General features: G+C 41.8%; 1 protein-coding gene across 4 annotated transcripts in view; it reads left to right on the top strand.

Moving 5' to 3' along the window:
- The window catches only part of LOC143164264 (contactin-4), a 357,652-nt gene that overhangs the window by 153,794 nt on the left and 186,460 nt on the right, over positions 1–17,398 (top strand). Inside the window, exon 1 of one of the 4 annotated variants that reach the window (XM_076346686.1) lies at positions 2,599–2,674. The exons of the other annotated variants lie outside the window; for them this stretch is intronic. The gene's annotated coding sequence lies outside the window, so the exon portion shown is untranslated. Of the gene's footprint in view, positions 1–2,598; positions 2,675–17,398 lie in introns of those variants that run through there. 4 annotated transcript variants of the gene reach the window in all.

Raw genomic sequence — 17,398 nt, forward strand, 5'->3', positions numbered from 1 at the left:
AGACGCAACAATTCTGAAAAACATGAAACGAACTTCAGTAACAGGAGGAGAGAGTTTTAGCAAATAGGCCTACGTTTGCTAGCTGTAAAGTTTCTTTTAGGGGAGGGCTCCACCTTTAGGAAAGGAATTACCTTTCCTTTATAAAATGGGTGTGGGAGTGAGCACATCCACGGTGAGATGACAGCCTGATGCTGCTAGGAGAAAGAAGCATCTCAGGCAAGGGGCTTGCAGCCCCTGCAGCACCTGGGAGAGTTGTCCACGCTTCTGTTGTGCTTGTGTTAAAATAAATAGCTCCATTCTTCTGTTCAATCTCCCTAGGCACTGCCGCAATGCTCTAATAGCGGAAACATCCATTGCTTTATACACTCTTACAAAACAGGGAATTTAAAACATTGTTAGGCAGGATTGCTGTGGTTTGTTTATGAGACTTCAACACTTTGTTTTGAATCACTTAATGTAGTTTTTTCTTTTTTATTTCTCCTCTGGTAGTGTTCTCTCACACAGGATCCATCAGTTCCTGTTTTGTTGGTCGGTCTTATACGTATGGAATGATTTAATAATGAATACATGCTTTCTTTTCAGTAATGTTGTGTTTACTTTATTGTGATGGATTCTGCTTTAAAGAAATCATTGAGACATCATACAATTTAAAGTTACAAGTCTTCCTGTCTTTGATAGTCTGTCTCCAAGGGAATACATCCCAACAGAGATAGAGAGAACTAGAAGGAATTGTGTTTACTAACTACCACCACCATTTAGAAACAAATGTGTCACAGGGCACCACAGTGAATCCAACCCAAAGAACAATAAAAAATGAATCTATATAATTGCTAAGGAAATGAAGACTGAATAGAACTTAAAGGCAATTAAAGTCTTTATTTCCATTTTATTACCGAATAAATACTTCAGAATATTTTCATTTGCTTCGCTTTTTGTTTGCTCATGGGGTCTGCTTGTTAATATGACTGGGATGTATGTGAACTCCTTAATTAACCTGTTTTTGTGGGCATTTCACAGTTTCTATGAAATATGTATGCTGACAGCTATGTAGCAATAGTAAAAATAGAAATGACAGATTTGTAAGCACTGGTCAATTAAAAAATGTTCAAGAAATGCAGTTTTTGAATTATTGGACCAGGCTTCTCTGCAAATTGGAATTCAGTTCAGTTAATTGAATTCACTGGATCTATGGCAATTTACATAAAAGTTATAATAAAAGCATGGTTATCTTCTCAAGCTGCAGTTTCAGAATATTATATTAACAATGGAATAATATAATTTTTATTTCATAATAACTGAATGCAGAAATATCTAACTGACACGCAAACAAAATTGAAACATGTATTCTACTCTCAATTACAAAGAATTTGGTATGCAATAATCCCAGGCAACGTATTGTCAATACTGTATGGATTATATGGAAGCTAGATGTTGGCCCATTTGTCTATCACTTTTGACGAGCTTAGTCCCAGTCCTTTCCTGTATCTCAGGTGAATGGCTTTGATTTACTCCAGTCTATGTTGCATAAAGTAAATATTGCTTTTGTTGAAGCCCTGAAAGCGGTTTCCTTAAAACACTGATGGTCCCCGTTTCCACTGGCATCCTGGGAGTGGTTGCGCTGAGTCTGGGATCTGTGTCCTTGGGTATCCTCTGGATTGGGGATGAGAGTACTGCAGGTGTCCTCCAGCTATTTCCATCAGCAAACCTACATCCTGACTTTCCCTTAACTATTTCTCACCATCTGTTTGATGTACATGTTTATGTACATCCACAAGCCTGTAAATTTAGTTATTACAGTTGCAATACAGCGTTTTGTTTCTGGGGCTGTGTTGAGGTTTAAGTGCAGTCTTTACTCATTGAAAAGGACCATGGGGAAAGAATCTGTTTACTTAAATGTGGCAACTAAATATTTGTTACGCTGCCCTTATACACTAGTGGATTTGATGCTCACATAAAACAATAAACCTGCAGTATATGTAGGAGAAAGATACATCCATATAGCTGCCCTCACTGCAATAAAATCCTGAAAAATTGTAATGATGCATGAAGGTATTTTCTATCAGTGCCTTTGAAGGGGAGAATTCGGGAAGAGTCCACTCCCCGAAGATGAAACCTGCAAAGAATGTAAAGGTTTACGCAGAGGGGAAGCGAGGCGACACTTCAGTGGGTGCAGTCCCGTGCACAGTGAAACGGGGCTGCAGAGGGGTGGCACAGGCTCGTCAGCCTACACAGCACAGCCTGCTGCGGACACACAGCATCCAGTTTAATTACAGGGATTTCTATAATCATCTTTCAGTGGTGATAGCAGGATTATAGCCCGCATTGAAACCTGCGAGCAAGTATATGTTTTGTTTTGCCTTTTTTCCCCTGAATTTTAATAGGTTCAGAGCGGTAGATGAGCGAGCAGGATGGCTCTCCTCGGCGGGGGGGGTGCCAGGGTGCCGGGGGAGGGCTGGGCGCTGCTCCCTCCCGGGGTGCCGCCGGGATGCGGCTGCTCATGGCGGAGCTCCCCAGGGGGGCAGAGCAGCGAGGCAGCCTCCCGTCCCGTCCCGGGTGAGGGCACGGCGGCGGGGACCAGCTGAGCAGTGCAGACGGGGGCTCGCCGGGAGTGGGTCCTGTGTCTGATGCCTTGTAACGTGTAGAGCGAAACCGGGACGGTTCACCGTCCAGCGCTGTAAGTACCGGTTTTCCTCCACGGCTGCCTGTGGATGGGGCCCTGCCAGCTGCTTTTGGTTTTCTATCCTGCTGCTCTTCGCTGAATCAAGCTGGTGAGACAGAATCGTCTGCTTGGAGCTCGACAGTTCCTTTGTCTTTCAGACACGTAATTGATTCATTTAAGCAAATTAGCTGTCCTTTACACCAAATGCTTTCTGCAAAAGTTAAAGATCTTGTCGCATCGGATAGCACTGCATCGTCTCAGAGCCAAGCATCAATAAACCTCTTTGAGAGCAAGCATGAACAGTTCATCCAGGTATATCGGGGACAAAAGTAGGACAAATTATTTAGCATAAGTAGAATTTTTCTGGCTGTTGCATTCTCCACTAGAATATAGAAATTACTTCTTGAGAGAGTAGCTCTTCACTGGAGCTATCAGGATGGAGGGGTGGGAAAGTGCAGTGTCTGATGCCTTTCACTATGCTTTAAAACTTTTGGGGTTGTTTGTGGCTTTGTTGATAGAATGTCAGTAATATTGATTTGTTTCATTTAAATGCTGAGAAGTGAGTTAAGAGAAGCATATGCTTTGCCCTGGAAGACTTTTCACTTTGGTTTCTTGGAGTATTAAGAAAGCAGAAATTAGAGTTGCTTGATAAATGGCTGAAACTTTAAGTATTTGCTTTTATTCTGGCAAATACTTCCAGATGCCTAGATAGCCCTATACTTAATAAAATAAAACATGAAACTTTAAGTATACTCTGGGCAACTTAAATTACTTACAAAGATGCATTAAGCTAATGCTGCGCTTACAGAAAGAGTTGTCATTGCATTTTTGCAGTACCCATCGATGGCTGAGAGCTGGACTGTTCTCCTCCACGTACTTGATACGTCCACCGATGCTTACTTCAGCCTACTGAACTCTGTCTGGCCAAGAGCATGAGTCGATACCTCTAATACTAACCTTACATTTGGGTACTGCTGCGGTTTTTGCAAGGCCATGCAATTTCTAAGTGGTGGTAGTGACATTTAAGATTGATAACAGCACGTATCCAGGTGTATAGATTTTTGGGGGGCATTGCGTGATGTTAGTAAATGTCACTCTGCAGTTTCATACGCTTTTCAACACACTGGTTTAAATGTTCTGTCTCTGGACTTTGTTTTCTTCTGACCAGAGCTCAAAGCCCCGGAGTGCTTTGAAGCCACGCTGAATTGGTCTTGTTTGAGGGCCAGAGTAGTTGCACAAGTTGCATGAAATTCCACGGTGCAGAAGGTACATACAAAAGAGCAGGTAATTTTTCTCCTGAATAGGCAGTAAGTCTCAAAGCAGAGAATACCACAGGCTGTGAAGCATGGAAGTGTCTCGCTAGTAAGGACAGGGTAACTTCTCATTAGATTGGGCTGAGGAGAACAGGACGAAAAGAGCAGCAGTATCTGGTTACCTATATGCTACCGATACTCCTGGAGCCAAGGAGTCCAAGGGGGTAGAATAAGGAAAATGTAACATATAGCAAGCAGAGATGGAGAAATACCAATGCAGTATTAGGTATGTACTTGAGGGAATTGGCATCCTACCCTGCAAAGGTACACTGGGATTTTATTATGAAGCTTTCTGCTTTCACGGAAAACAGTAAGTCTGAATTAAGCACGTGCAATGAGTAAGTTTAAGGTTTGTTGTTTTCAGCATTTTTTTCCTAACTGAAAGAAGAACTTGCCCTCATTTCAGAATAAAAGGCGTCCCCAATGAGCACCAGTGAAAGGGCTGATGTGAATATTATGATGATAATTTATTTTCTTAAGAATGTTGTAATTTCAGCATTTCTATAATGATTATAAGCAGATGCAGGAAGGAATGGGGTACTGCTTCAGCATGCATCACATTAGCAAAAACCAGTGTACTTAGTAACGTGTCAGGCTTTTGCAAATATATACATTTTCCTTTAAAAGCGTAAATAAATAAACAAACCCACACTGAGGTCTTGCTTTTACAAGACCAAAGCTTCTATATTAAGAGCTTTTTATCTTGTTGCTGAAACTTGACCCTATTGCCAAACTTTCCTAGCACAATTAAGCAAAACTTTACCACTGTAGCATGAATTCTCTACACAGTATTTTTGTGCCTGTCACTTATCTTGCTTTTACTTTAAACAGAGAAACCAAGTTGATTTTGCTGCTAGAATGAGCTATGGGGTAATCTCCTCCATTTCTGGTTTGCCTTAAAGAACAAAAATACTGAGTACTAGTAGCCTTGTGCTGTTATTTATGGAGGAAAATTTTGAAACATGATTGAAAACCTTGATAGATAAAGCCATTGCAATCCCCTTGCAAAACAGTCTAGCTGTACTGAAAGCAAAAGTTGAATTATTAGAAAACGTTCCCCATACCGTGCGTGTGGTCGCTAACGACGCAGTTCCTAGCAAACCACCATGTACCAGTGTGCTTGAAAGCAAAGGGTTTGCGTTGGATCTGTGATTGCTTAAAAGCATGCAAAAGGGAAAATGGGGAATTTGGAGAGAGATGCAGAGAGAGCCGTCCTGCTGAGCAACAGCAGCACATCTGCTATCAGCACGGCACGATCAAGCGAAGGAGTGGTTTGACTGGTCGTATAAAGAGCAATATATCAAGTTAGGAAAAGTATGGAAACGTGCGGCTGTCATGTAAGCACATGGCTCCTGCCCAAAGCTGGGAAAAGCACTTCCAGGCTTGAAGTGCAGCAAACGCTCCAGCATTTATTACGTGAAGCTCTCAGATGGTCCTTGGGCGGCCGGTCGTGCATCTCGCGGGGCACCTGTTGTCCGGTTCCCTGTGCTGTAGTCCTCTTTTACAGGTGTAGCAATTGAAAAGGAGAGAGATTTGGGCAGGAGCACCCAGCAGGTGGAGTAAAATGTGAAATTATCTGCTTTATGCTCAAAAGTAGGCTGTGAAAAATATTTAATGAAAGGTTTCTTTAAAGATTGCATAAAGTAATCCCTGGTATTCTTAAGCTACTGAGGAACATAACAGAAAACAGTATTTTCTGTATGCTTTAAATGCTTTATTGCACATAATTTGAATCCCTTTATTGCTGAGAGCAATAGATACCATTTCAGATTTTCTCTGCTTTAGTTTTGGTAGTGTCATTTCTGATTAAACTTACATGGTATAGTATATTGAACCATGAAATAGTTAAATTTTTTATGAGCTCAATGAAAATCCTATTGCTTTTGGGTTTTAAAGTATCAATAGCCTAGCTGAACAAGCCAGGCCTAATTAAAAGAAAGCACTGATGCAAGACCTGCCCTTTTTTACTGCATTCTTTCTGTCTTAGAAATGTATATCCATTTTAAAGCAAAGTATACTTCCAGCTTCCCAGGCTCTGTTATGCAGAGTATAGCGATGACAGGGATCTTTGATTCCTTTAAGCTGTTAATTCCTTAGCTGCAATTTTATGTATTGACTTCAGCAACATCATACATTTGGCTTTGAACCAATGAATCAGAAGATTTTTTGAATGTTCAGCTCAATACTGCTTAGTTAATAGTTCCAATGGTGCAGCAAACAGTTTTATTGTACGGTAGGAGGCAAGCTATAAATCACAGGTAAGACCTGCCCATATTTATTGCACAGAAAGCCTTTGTTAGAGATCTGTTTTACTACAGTTAAAAGGTACATATTCTCAAGGAACCTATGAAGTAGTTTCGCTTATAAAGCAAAGGGCTGCACCAGTATCAGCCTGGTTTCGAGTAAGGAAAACCAGTGATTTAATGTTAGAGGAAAGCATCAGAAGGATACCAAAGAAATAAAGTATATCTTATGGCAAGATATAAAATGCAGTGGTGTAGATTTTAAAGGAGATGGCAGAATTTACAGAAGCTGACTGTCCCAGGCAGTTGGCAAATGGACTAAAGAAGACAAATTTAAGACTTGCCAGAAGGAAGCCCTATATCAGGGGATAGAAATTCAAGTGCTCTGCAAAGAAAATGTAAATAAGGCAATAGACATCTAAGAGGACTGTGGTCAAATGAAACGCAGAGAAACAGCTTCATGCTGAGGAGAGAGGATGTGTTGTATGTGGAAAAATATCAAGTATAAGACCACTGGGAGGAATTTGGGAACAGCTGTCACATGTACTGGTAAGTTACTGTATAAATGATTATGAAACTTGAATAGTTTACATTGAGAAGAGATGTTTAAGAGGTAATTGCCTTTAGCTACTTTTTGATGCCTAAACATGTTAAAAAAAATTCTGCATAAGCTAAAAAATATAATAAAAAGCAGACCCCATAGTTTTGTAGTAAGTGGTAACACTCACCCTAGGAAGTGTACTAGGATTTGGCTGTTGAAACGCGGGATCTTTGCTGTTTTCTGTGCAGGCATTTGCTTGGTAGATGTCAATAAGTGAGAAGAAATTACATACACAAGGTACACAATCAAAGCATGGCAACTTATCCTGTTGAGTATGAGGGAAGTGTAGAGTCCTTCTAATAGATGAGGACATTTTTGTGCATGGGTGATGACTACACGGATACGGGTGAATGTGTTTAGTGAAGAGACCTTGCGCTTTAGTCTCCTAGCTGAAGAATCAGAGCCCGAGTAGCATGTCTAAGAGTTGCAGGCAGTTAGTAAAATGCGTTTGGCTGCTGAATGCAAGATTCATACTAAGCAAGGTTACTAATTAGCCACAGTAATGATAAAGCTATTCCCTTTCAATTCTTCTGGAAATTCAGATGTGTTGAAGTGTTTAGCTGTTTGTCTTAGCTCTTGATGTGTTTATTGCAAAGGGAAGCTGCAATGCCCAAGAGATGCTGGACAGGCACCTTCTTTGCCCTATTCCCTGTAGGGAAACCTACTCTGTTGTTGTTTTAAGCTTTTTCAAAAGTGTCCTGGTTTCGGCAGGGATAGAGTTAATTTCCTTTCTAGAAGCTGGTACAGTGCTGTGGTTTGGATTTAGGATGAGAACAAAGTTGATAACGCACCGATGTTTTAGTTGTTGCTGAGCAGTGCTTACACTAGGCAAGGACTTTTTAGTTTTCCATGCTCTACTGACTGAGAAGGCTGGAGGTGCACAAGAAGCTGGGAGGGGGCACAGCCAAACTGGCCAAAGGGACATTCCATACCATGTGACGTCATGCTCAGTACAGAAACTGGGGAAAGCTGGCCGGGGGGGGGGCCGCTGCTCGGGGACTGGCTGGGCATCGGTCGGCGGGTGGTGAGCAATTGTACTGTGCATCACTTGTTTTGTGTATTATTATTATTATTATTATCATATTATTATCATCATTTTATTTCAATTATTAAACTGTTTTTATCTCAACCCACGACTTTTTCTCACTTGTGCTCTTCCAATTCTCTCCCCCATCCCACCGGGTGGGGGGGAGTGAGCGAGCGGCTGCGTGGTGCTTAGTTGCTGACTGAGATTAAACCACGACAAAAAGGAAGCACCTTTTGAAGGTGTTTGCCAAGCTTATAGAGTACCAGAAAACTCAAAAGAAACACCGTATATTATAGCTAAAATCATACTAGCAAGGGGAAAAGCAAATTGATATTAAAAGTAACGAAACTATATGAGATACTACTCGACAAATACATTTGAGTGGATGTGTCATGTTGCATTTGTGATAACAGATGTTATAAAATTACTTCGGTTTTCTGCAGTTTTCATCTTTATGGATTATTGTGTGAAATATGTGATGAAACTGCAGTACCAACCCAGATTTTCATCAGGAACGTAGACTCGAGACTATCCGATATTGCCATCTTGTAAGTTGTCCACAGGATAGAATTGGTGTCCTACTAGATAAAAATCTATAGAGTTTCCTGAATTCTTTGCCAAAGTAAAACCAAGCAGCTGCAGTTAATAAAAAGCTATCAGTTGTCCCACAGCTGTCTGGGAGTGTTCATTCACCAGCAGAGACAAATGACATTGGAGGGAAGACAACAGGATAGTTGCCGAGTTGTGCAAAATCAGCAATGCTGCCCTGCACTAATGCTGGAAATACTGCAGGGCGCTCTCATTTGTGCAAGATGTTGCCTTTAGGAAGAGCATGGCACAAAATAAAAGTCAAACCATAAAGCATTCTATATTAGGCTACACTATTGGTTTTTTTAATATGTTAAAAAAATTGAATTGAGATTGCTGTGAACTGTGGAATTTAGGCAGTATTGGTTTCAAAAACACATTGTAAGTGTAGTGTGTATATTTAAACATGCCATTTGATTTATCTTCTTGACAAGTGCACTGATTTACGCACAAAGCTTCTATTCTTAGCTGAAAAGACAGGGGACATGGCTTAATGAATTGTCATGATGCTGAGCTTAGTTGTTATAGCCCTTAAAACTGTGAAGTTCAACATTTGGTCCAGTCTTCCTCAAAACGAAGGATTGGTTTCTAAAAAGATTATTTGAAATTTTTTCAAAACTGAACTTAGACCAAAATAATAAATTTGTGTTAAAGAGCAAAAAGCTCCACGCCGTGTTAGCTCTCCCATGGAAAGGCATTAGGCACAGCTCTGAGGTTTCATGTGGCTGAAGGTTCAGTTAATGGGCACCAGTTTCAAATACAGCTTCTTTTATAACTTACATACCTTTCACTGATTTTATAAATAATTCTGGAAGTATATCTCTGTAACTTTTGCAAGTGGGGCATGAGAACCTAATCAGGTTAGATGGCTGGTGAACTTCCCTGTGTATAAATTATGGATTTGAGGAGATTTGATGAAGTTGTGTATCTTTAGCTGTTTCCGTGTGCGTATACTCACCATCTGCTTTCAGGAGAGGGATGATGGAGGGTCATTAAACTATAATGGTATTTACTGGAGTGGAAGCATCGGAGACGGCCGGGTGACCACATCCCAGATTGAAGAAACAGGAAATAATTTAAACTCTCTTCAGGGGCTGGAAAGTGTAAACACCACGTGAAGCAGCAGATAATGTAGGGGCATGCTGCAGCTCTCAAACACAACCTGGGGAAGGAAAATAGCTAGGGGCCCACAGAAATAAGGAAAACTGGGGTGACGCTGTAAAAGTAATTTCTCCTTTGAGTCCTTGAGCTTCTTCTGGATGAGCAAGAAACACAGGTAGGCTGCTGTTCCCCAGGGGAGAAATCAACAGTTGGTTTATGAAAGTTGGGGTTCTAGCCCATACTATTTAAAATGAAAATACACTATCTGGCTGTTTCTTAGTAGCCTAAAAACTCCTGATTATACTAACTATCTTCTTCCTAGTATCAAATGGAGGTAGCATTTAAAAGGTAAAGATCCATACATGAGCGTTAACAAGGTTTTTGCATTTTCCAGACACAGTAACAGTGCTGCAGCCTTAAATGTCGATTGATTTAGAATATCTTTTAACCTTACGTCAATATTAGGGTTTAGTGTAATTTTCCCACAAGAAATCTCCAGAGTGATCTCTGTGCTTGATATTAGAGTACAGCTTATTTTCAGCCTATTATTCCCTTAAATGCTGTTTCTTTCCACATATTGCCTAGACATTACATGTGCTAAGCTATGTGTAAGCATAATGACACAGTCTTATTCGTTATAAAATGACATGTGTAACATCACTATCTGAGCAGCAGCTAGGACTTCCGAAAACGTCTGTCTATGTCCCTCTGCTTTTCCTCTGGCATTACAAGCAAAAAACTGTCTTTCATACCCGTGCATACCAAATTATAATCGTCTGTCCCCAGGTTGAGATTAGTGATGATGGATGAGCATCGTGATAGACTTTCAATGGGCTGCTATTTGTCCACCCTCTGAAAATCAACCTCTTGAAAAGTGTATCAAGGTAAATTCTCCAAATGACTATGGATTAAATTTGGCCCAGCTGGGTTTTATTAGCTATGACCAATCTTGGAGACGCATGAGAACTCCATCCTGCCTAGGGATGGGTGAAAGCATTATGCTGAATTTCAAATCTGAATGGCTTGCAAGAAGGTCTCCTGCTACAGACAGGCTTGGATGAGCAAGAACCAAGAGAAGCCAGGAAAGGAACAGTAATTTAAGGAGCTTTTTGTTTCTTGAAAGGTGAGAGGCTGCAGTGAAACATACTGAAAAAGTAAATATGGTTCTGAGGGATGTGTTGCAGAGCTGTGGAAGTTCTCTGATAAATTGTCTGTAACATGCAAGTTTGACCACTTCACCTGCACTCTGCTCACTAATCCATCACTTACACTGCTGCCCCCCATGTCCCAAGCTTGTGAACAGCTGGAAACGTCTTCTTTTTTATTATACTAGAAACAAAAAATCCTTTTCCTCCAAATATACCTATCATATTTCTTAAAAACTAATCAACAGGATGAAAAGTAAATAAACCAACTGTCTTAGTTGGAGACACAGAAAAGATATTTGGTCTTAAAATCCTGTCTGGTTTGAAGTATAATTTCTTACATTCCATCATGGCTAAAGATATAAATTTCATTAATTAAGTTTTTTCATCAATTTGTTGAGTTATGCACACCTGAGTACGGGTTTTCAGTTTCCCAGGATGTCAAATTTAATGTTCTGTGTGTATTACAGCAGTTCAATATCATGTGGACATTATATATTAGCTCTTTTCATTCTCCAAAGTTTTGTACAGTTTAGTTTAGCAACTAAAATAGTTGGAGGTTGAATCTGAGAGATGCAGTAAGTAGATTTCCCATTTGTATTTAATCTGTTCAGCTAAAGATGTCGCTTGCAGCGGCGTTGGTGTGCGGTTGTTCAGGAGCAGTCGGAAATAGCGTGGAAGCGTACCTTGCACACTGCGCAGTTCTCTGCAGGGTGCAGCGCCGCGCACAGTGCCACCGTCACACGGCTGGCTGCCAAGTCACCGTACCCTAGGGGGGCCCTGCAGAAGTTCATGCTACAGAAAGATTTCTTTCCAACTAGAAGAAAAGCGCAAGAAGAAGAGAGAAATGTGTCTGAAGAGCCTGTAAAACCACGTTTTATGGGTTTCACGTTCCTAATTCTGATATTTCTGATATTTTAAAAAACATCTAGTCTTTTAGTATCATCGCTCTGTCCTCAGACTTGCAGTACATGTATAGACTTACTGAAGGGGTTAGGAAAAAAGCTTAAAAGTGGAAATGCCACATCCCCACTTAAAAGTGGAAGTGCAAAATTCCGGTTTTAGGTTGCTGCCATACGCAGGCTTTCATTCTGGAGCAGAAACTTTATTCTCCTTGGCACTGTGTTTTTTGTGAGGTGGCTGAGCACTGCTAGGAGGACGCACCTCATAGCCCCCAGTAGAAGGCTTGTGTTTCTTTTGCAGCTTTGCATATTTCCTTGCTGCAAGGGACAGCTCTGGGAAAGACACTCATTTTTCCCCACTGTCACAGTATGATGACAGCACCTGCCAGAAAGGGAAAGGATTGAGTGGTTTTTCAGAGTTCTCCAAACGGAGGTATTTTCTGTGTTGGAACTTAAAGAAGGGCGATTCTTAAAAACGGATGATGGTGTACTTGGCTTGGCCATCCAAAACGCTTTGGTGTGGCGTGGAGAACCTGGAGCTGAGTGAAGGAGTGCCAGATGAGATGGCGTCAGAGCTGGAGGCAGGAGAGCCTCAAATGCATTCGGATAAAAGTCTCCTTCTTTTGAGTTGTTTTGAATTATCCTTTCCTTCCAATTCATTTTACATACGTCAGCTGAGGCTTTGTGCTAATGTTTCCTGGTTTTCCACTGAAAGCATTGGCAGTACAACATCTTGGAGACAAGTCCTTGACAGCAGGACCTGCTTCACTCTTTGGACTCAAAGGCTCTGCTCCTGTGCTCCAAGGACATCCTTGTTCTGCAAGATTTTTCCAGCGGTACTTGAGAGGTTGATAAAACAGGGTTTGTGAAAAAGCTTGTGGAGTATATAGAGTTTGGGGAGGCCCTGCTGGTTGAGCTAAATGCTTTCCTAACCACTGCTCTAAATGACTGTGCGTAGGTTGAGTGCTGAGTATAACTCTGCAAAGAGAAACAAAACCTCACTGAGCTGTTTAGACTCCAGTTTTCCCTTGTGTTGTGCAAAGTTAATTTATGGGGGTTTTTTAATCTAGAAAATGTTTAGCCATTTTGAATCATCCCTCATCTTCTGTGCCCGTGCCTGCACCTCCCGCTCCCCGGGTTGCCAGGAGATACCTTTCTAATCAAGTGTGTCACTGACAAATGTGCTTCTGTTTCAGAAAATGAAATCGGCAGAGTCGACTTTCTGTCTATGAGGTTTGAGGGCGTGTTTCAGGCAGGAAACGGGTCAATACTCAAAATATTACAGTGAAATAATTTGAGGATGTGATTTTTCGGGGGGGGGGTGTGTGTATTTCTTGGCTCAGAAGAAAGTTGTTTGCCAGTCGATTAGCTCTACCCTGTGTTGCTATTCTGCATGTACAAGGTGACAACTTTTATTCTTTAAAGCCTGTCAATTTTGTGAATATTTTCTGCTTTGTATGTGGCAAAGCTAATCAATATGATAATTTGAATTCCTAGTCAAGGGTGAAATTCTTATCATTTATCATATTTAAGTTCATTCCATAGAAGTGTAGGCCAAAGGAAAACACCAGAGAGAGAAGTGTTGCAATAGCTTGCATGGCTCATACCCGCTTGTCCCAGCTAGAACGTGATTCGCCCCTGCAAGGGAAGTGTAGTTTGTCAGGGAATTTGGCTTACTAGGGTTATTAATAAGCACACACTAGTGGTGCTTTAAGATGAGCTTAGAGGATGCGTCTGGTTCTTTCATTTATTTTGTAAGAGCACAACAGCTACTGTTTTTGTTGTCATCCAGTACATTTAAATACCCCTGCACTGATCGGAAGGTCAGCATTGCTAGCTGTCTCTCCCTCTGTGCAAGTATACGTGGATATTTGATATCACCGTGAATTCCGTTCCTTAGTCCGTTTGAAACGTGCGTTCAGGCCACGGTTCTGCAGCGAGTGTTGGAGGTGAGCAGGCAGCACCACGCTTTGGTCCCCACGTGGACTGTGGGGACCGATGGCTTTGTGGCCGTAAGGAACAGCCGCAGGTCTCACAAGCACCGCGTTCCTGCTGGGGTGGCTCAGGGACCGTTGATCTAGACCATGGTCACAATCAGGAGACATTGTTTATGAACTCCTGTCTAATCCCGCCAGACTGTCGTTGCAAAATCAGCTCACTGGACAGTCCTGGAGGAACACTGCAAGTTATCAAGAATTACTGACTCTAGTCCCATACATTAGAAGTCACAGATTATGTTGGAGACACACGTTTCCCTTGGTTAAAGACATGAGAGATTGGCCAGTCCTGTCTCCTCCTGGACCTGAAACCACCAGCATGTGGAGGTCAGCACACCAGCCCCCATGCGCTCCTGAGCCAAAGCACTGCTTATCACAGAGTGCAAAACAGCTGCAGCATTGCTTCCAGGCAAAAGAAAATTTTCCTGGTGGTAGTTTTTGCAATAAATTTAAAATGTAGGTCAGGATTCGTGGAAGTTGCCTGAATTTTTAAGTACATTTAAATTATTCTCTGCGTGGTTTTTTTTATCGTTTCTCTGAAGGAAACGTGGAAACAATCAACGATCATGTCTTCATCATTATAAAAAGCAATAGTTTCACATCTGAGTTTAAAAGCAGACAGAGCTCAGTAGAATTAATTGATCTTTGGATAGACTTTAATATTCATACAAACCTAAAAGTCTGAGTGCTGCTGGGCTTGAGAACCTCTGCAGACGTGAGCAGACAGAAGGAACAGACAGATAAACTAAGGGACATTTAAAACTAGTAACTCTGTAGACTGAAAATTAAATATTTTTATATCTCCACACTGAAAACAATCCAGTCTTGTGATTAACACTCAGTAGCGGTGCCTGCTGTGCCTTTACTGTGATTTTCTTTCTCATGTGTAGTGATTTTAAAAAAAGGAAGAAATAGGATTTTTCCTGCTGTGTTTGTAACTATCAGCTTTGCTGCTTTGCTTTCTGTCTCATATTTTCAGGGAAGCCACAGCCTCTTTGTGCTCCTCCTTCCACTGCAGGGGCTGAAATCAGCATATGTGCATTGCTTATAGCATCTCGCTCCGAGAAGAGCCCAAGCTGTATCGCAGCTTATCTCCTGCTGCCCAGCGTCTGACTCGTGTAATGCCACTGAGCGAGTTCTCTTACAAGCATGACTTTGACTGAAATATTTATCTTTCTCCTGTTTTATCTAGAACTTCTAGCTCACTTTGGGTATTTCATGGAGTTCCCCTTGATAATGTGGTAGTTGTAAAATACGGGGGAATGTAATGGTTGTGCCTTTAGCTGCTGCTTTAATTAAAATAAAATGAAATAAGGGCTCCTTGTTAAATGTTGGCGAAGGTTTATAATGCGTATAGTTCTTTTGCAATGGGTATCCTATACGTAGAACTGATTTAACTGATAAATTCTATGATGCAGGTATTCATCGCCTTACAATATTTCTTCCATCTGGTGCTGTTTCTATTATTTCCACTGTGGTCTCATCCAAAGCCCATTGGAGCTAATAGGCTTCTATTAGCATCAATGATCTGTAAGTCAGGCCATAAAATGGGCTATTTCTGCTCACTGGTTATAGCTACTAGTCATTGTTTTAACTGTCTTAACAGGAGATAAATTAACATACTACTGTTGTAACTTAAATTGTGGAATTTAAGTTTTACTACATGCAGTAAATTCTTATCTAGCTATTCGAAAGATCACTTTAATTATATGGCAAGGGAGAACCCTAATATAATCTGGGTCTGTCCTCCTTGTTCGCCGCTGGAATCTCAAACCACCCCTCAGGTCTGGCTCTGTTGCTTTTTGAGAGTCTCCTACCAGTTGTAGGGGTGGCTTTGCCTCCGGTGCCGTGGCTTCAGTGCCTCCTCATGCACCTCTTTCCTGCCCCAACTGTGTATTTTGATCTCGGTGCCTGGTTTCTCTTCTGCTCCCAGGTTTCTCTCTTACCAGACTGCACTTCTGCCTCATGTCCTTATTTCTGCCTGCCAGCAGTACTGTCTTTGGGACAGTTTCCTTCCCAAGTCCCCTGGTACCCCTACTGAAACACCCAACCGTGGTGGGTGGCTTCTCCCCTCCTGGTCACGGAGGGACTGCTCACCTCTTGAGCCTTGCCAGGGGGCTGTGCAGCACTGCCAGAGGTCTAACGCCAGGCTGTCAAGGACACAACTAAAGCTGTGAGTTAGGACTGCTCTCCATCGCGTGCTGGAAGACCAAAAAAGATCCACCTGCTGTTAAATAACCTGACTTCTTATCCTGCTTATAGTCCTGGCTTTTACGGTAATGATTTAGAAAAGACCAGACGGGAAAAGCCTCGAACTGTTAGGGATCTGTGTCTTCCTTTGGAGTGATTATGGGAAATGATGAAGATGACAATTTCAGCATGATCAGATTCCTAACTTCAAACCTATGAAGCTAAAGTGGATGATATTTTTACTCAGACATGCTTTTCATCCCTTTCTCAGTCTTAATTTTCTTACTCCATACTCCTTGTTTCCTGTTTTTTGGACTCTGTTTTCAATTCAAGATGTTACGAATTTTTTTTAAAAGAAGTTGTCCTAGAAATGCCCAGAAACCACTGAGAAGTTTTGTGAAATATTGTATGTATTACATTTGAGTTGACAGCTCCATCTATGCAAAATGAAAAGTGGAAAAAATTGAATACGGCTGGAAATGAGTTGGGACAAAGATAAGATGCAGATGAAGGTTTAAAAGTTGACAATTAGCACTCTAGGAGATACTAAAATGGGGTTTAATAGGCAGCAAAAAGGTACGTTTTGACGCCATACTAGGCTGCATGGCTTATATGTGGTTCAGTAGGTAGTTGGGCCTGTCTGCAAGCTGGCAAGAGATGAAGTCCTGCTACCTCTTTGGAGAACAGGCTGAATTCAGTGTAAACTCATCCTATTTCTTCATGCTGACTCCATCCATGCAAAGTGGAAGAAGAATCTGCTGTTCAGGGAAGGGCTTTAAAAAGGGAAAGGCTTGAAAATCTATACACTGGAGATGGCTTCAGTGTCAGAGTATTGCCTGTGCATCGAGACCTGGCCTCATGTCCCTCCCGGCTCCTTTCCTTTCCTCCTGCGCCCTCCCTGTGTTGCTGTGCTCTCACCCTGGGTCATGAGCGGAGGAGCTTCAGGCAGCTCCTCCCGGGCCACTGCTGTGACTTGGGAAGGGGGAGCAGCTTCCAAGAGGCAGCGGGAGCGTGCTCTGCTCCTTACAGCCACCATCCCCAGGTCTTCCGCTTGCAGGAGTGGAGGGTACGCAGAGACCGAAGCCGGGGATAACAGGAACACACATTTCTGTTCACACCTTTTGAAGCTGTTATACATAAATCAATGCTGCAGTCAAGTTTGCAAACCTTATTTCCTTTCATCTGTTTCCTATGACAAGAAAACCGAGGGCTTAATGTGGTATCTCAATAAATCCTCATTCTACCACCCAGCCATTCCTGAAAAGCCACGCGGCTCAGATCATTTGGCATAGTTATCCACTGCAGAGATGGTTCTTGTTTTGTCTGGCCGTGGGGTTGCTTCCTCCAATAATTGATATTCCAGATTGAAAACAAAACTGTGCGCATTGCCCCTTTCTTTTGCGCACCTCTGCCAGCTGCTCGGCGCTTACCAGCTTGACAGCTTCTGGCGATGAGGGAGTACACAGCCAGTCTTACTTTTTTTCCCTAGCAGGAGCCAATGCTTAGTGCCAGGGTGTCTTTAAACAAACACACTACTTCTATGAAAAATGGCACAGGCAGAAAAAGGCAGTAATATCGCATAATCTGCATAGTCAATATAAGCAGATGCAAGCGTGTTTTCAGCCCTCTAAT

This window comes from Aptenodytes patagonicus, chromosome 8, assembly GCF_965638725.1.
Source record: "Aptenodytes patagonicus chromosome 8, bAptPat1.pri.cur, whole genome shotgun sequence".
Classification (NCBI taxonomy): Eukaryota; Metazoa; Chordata; class Aves; order Sphenisciformes; family Spheniscidae; genus Aptenodytes; species Aptenodytes patagonicus.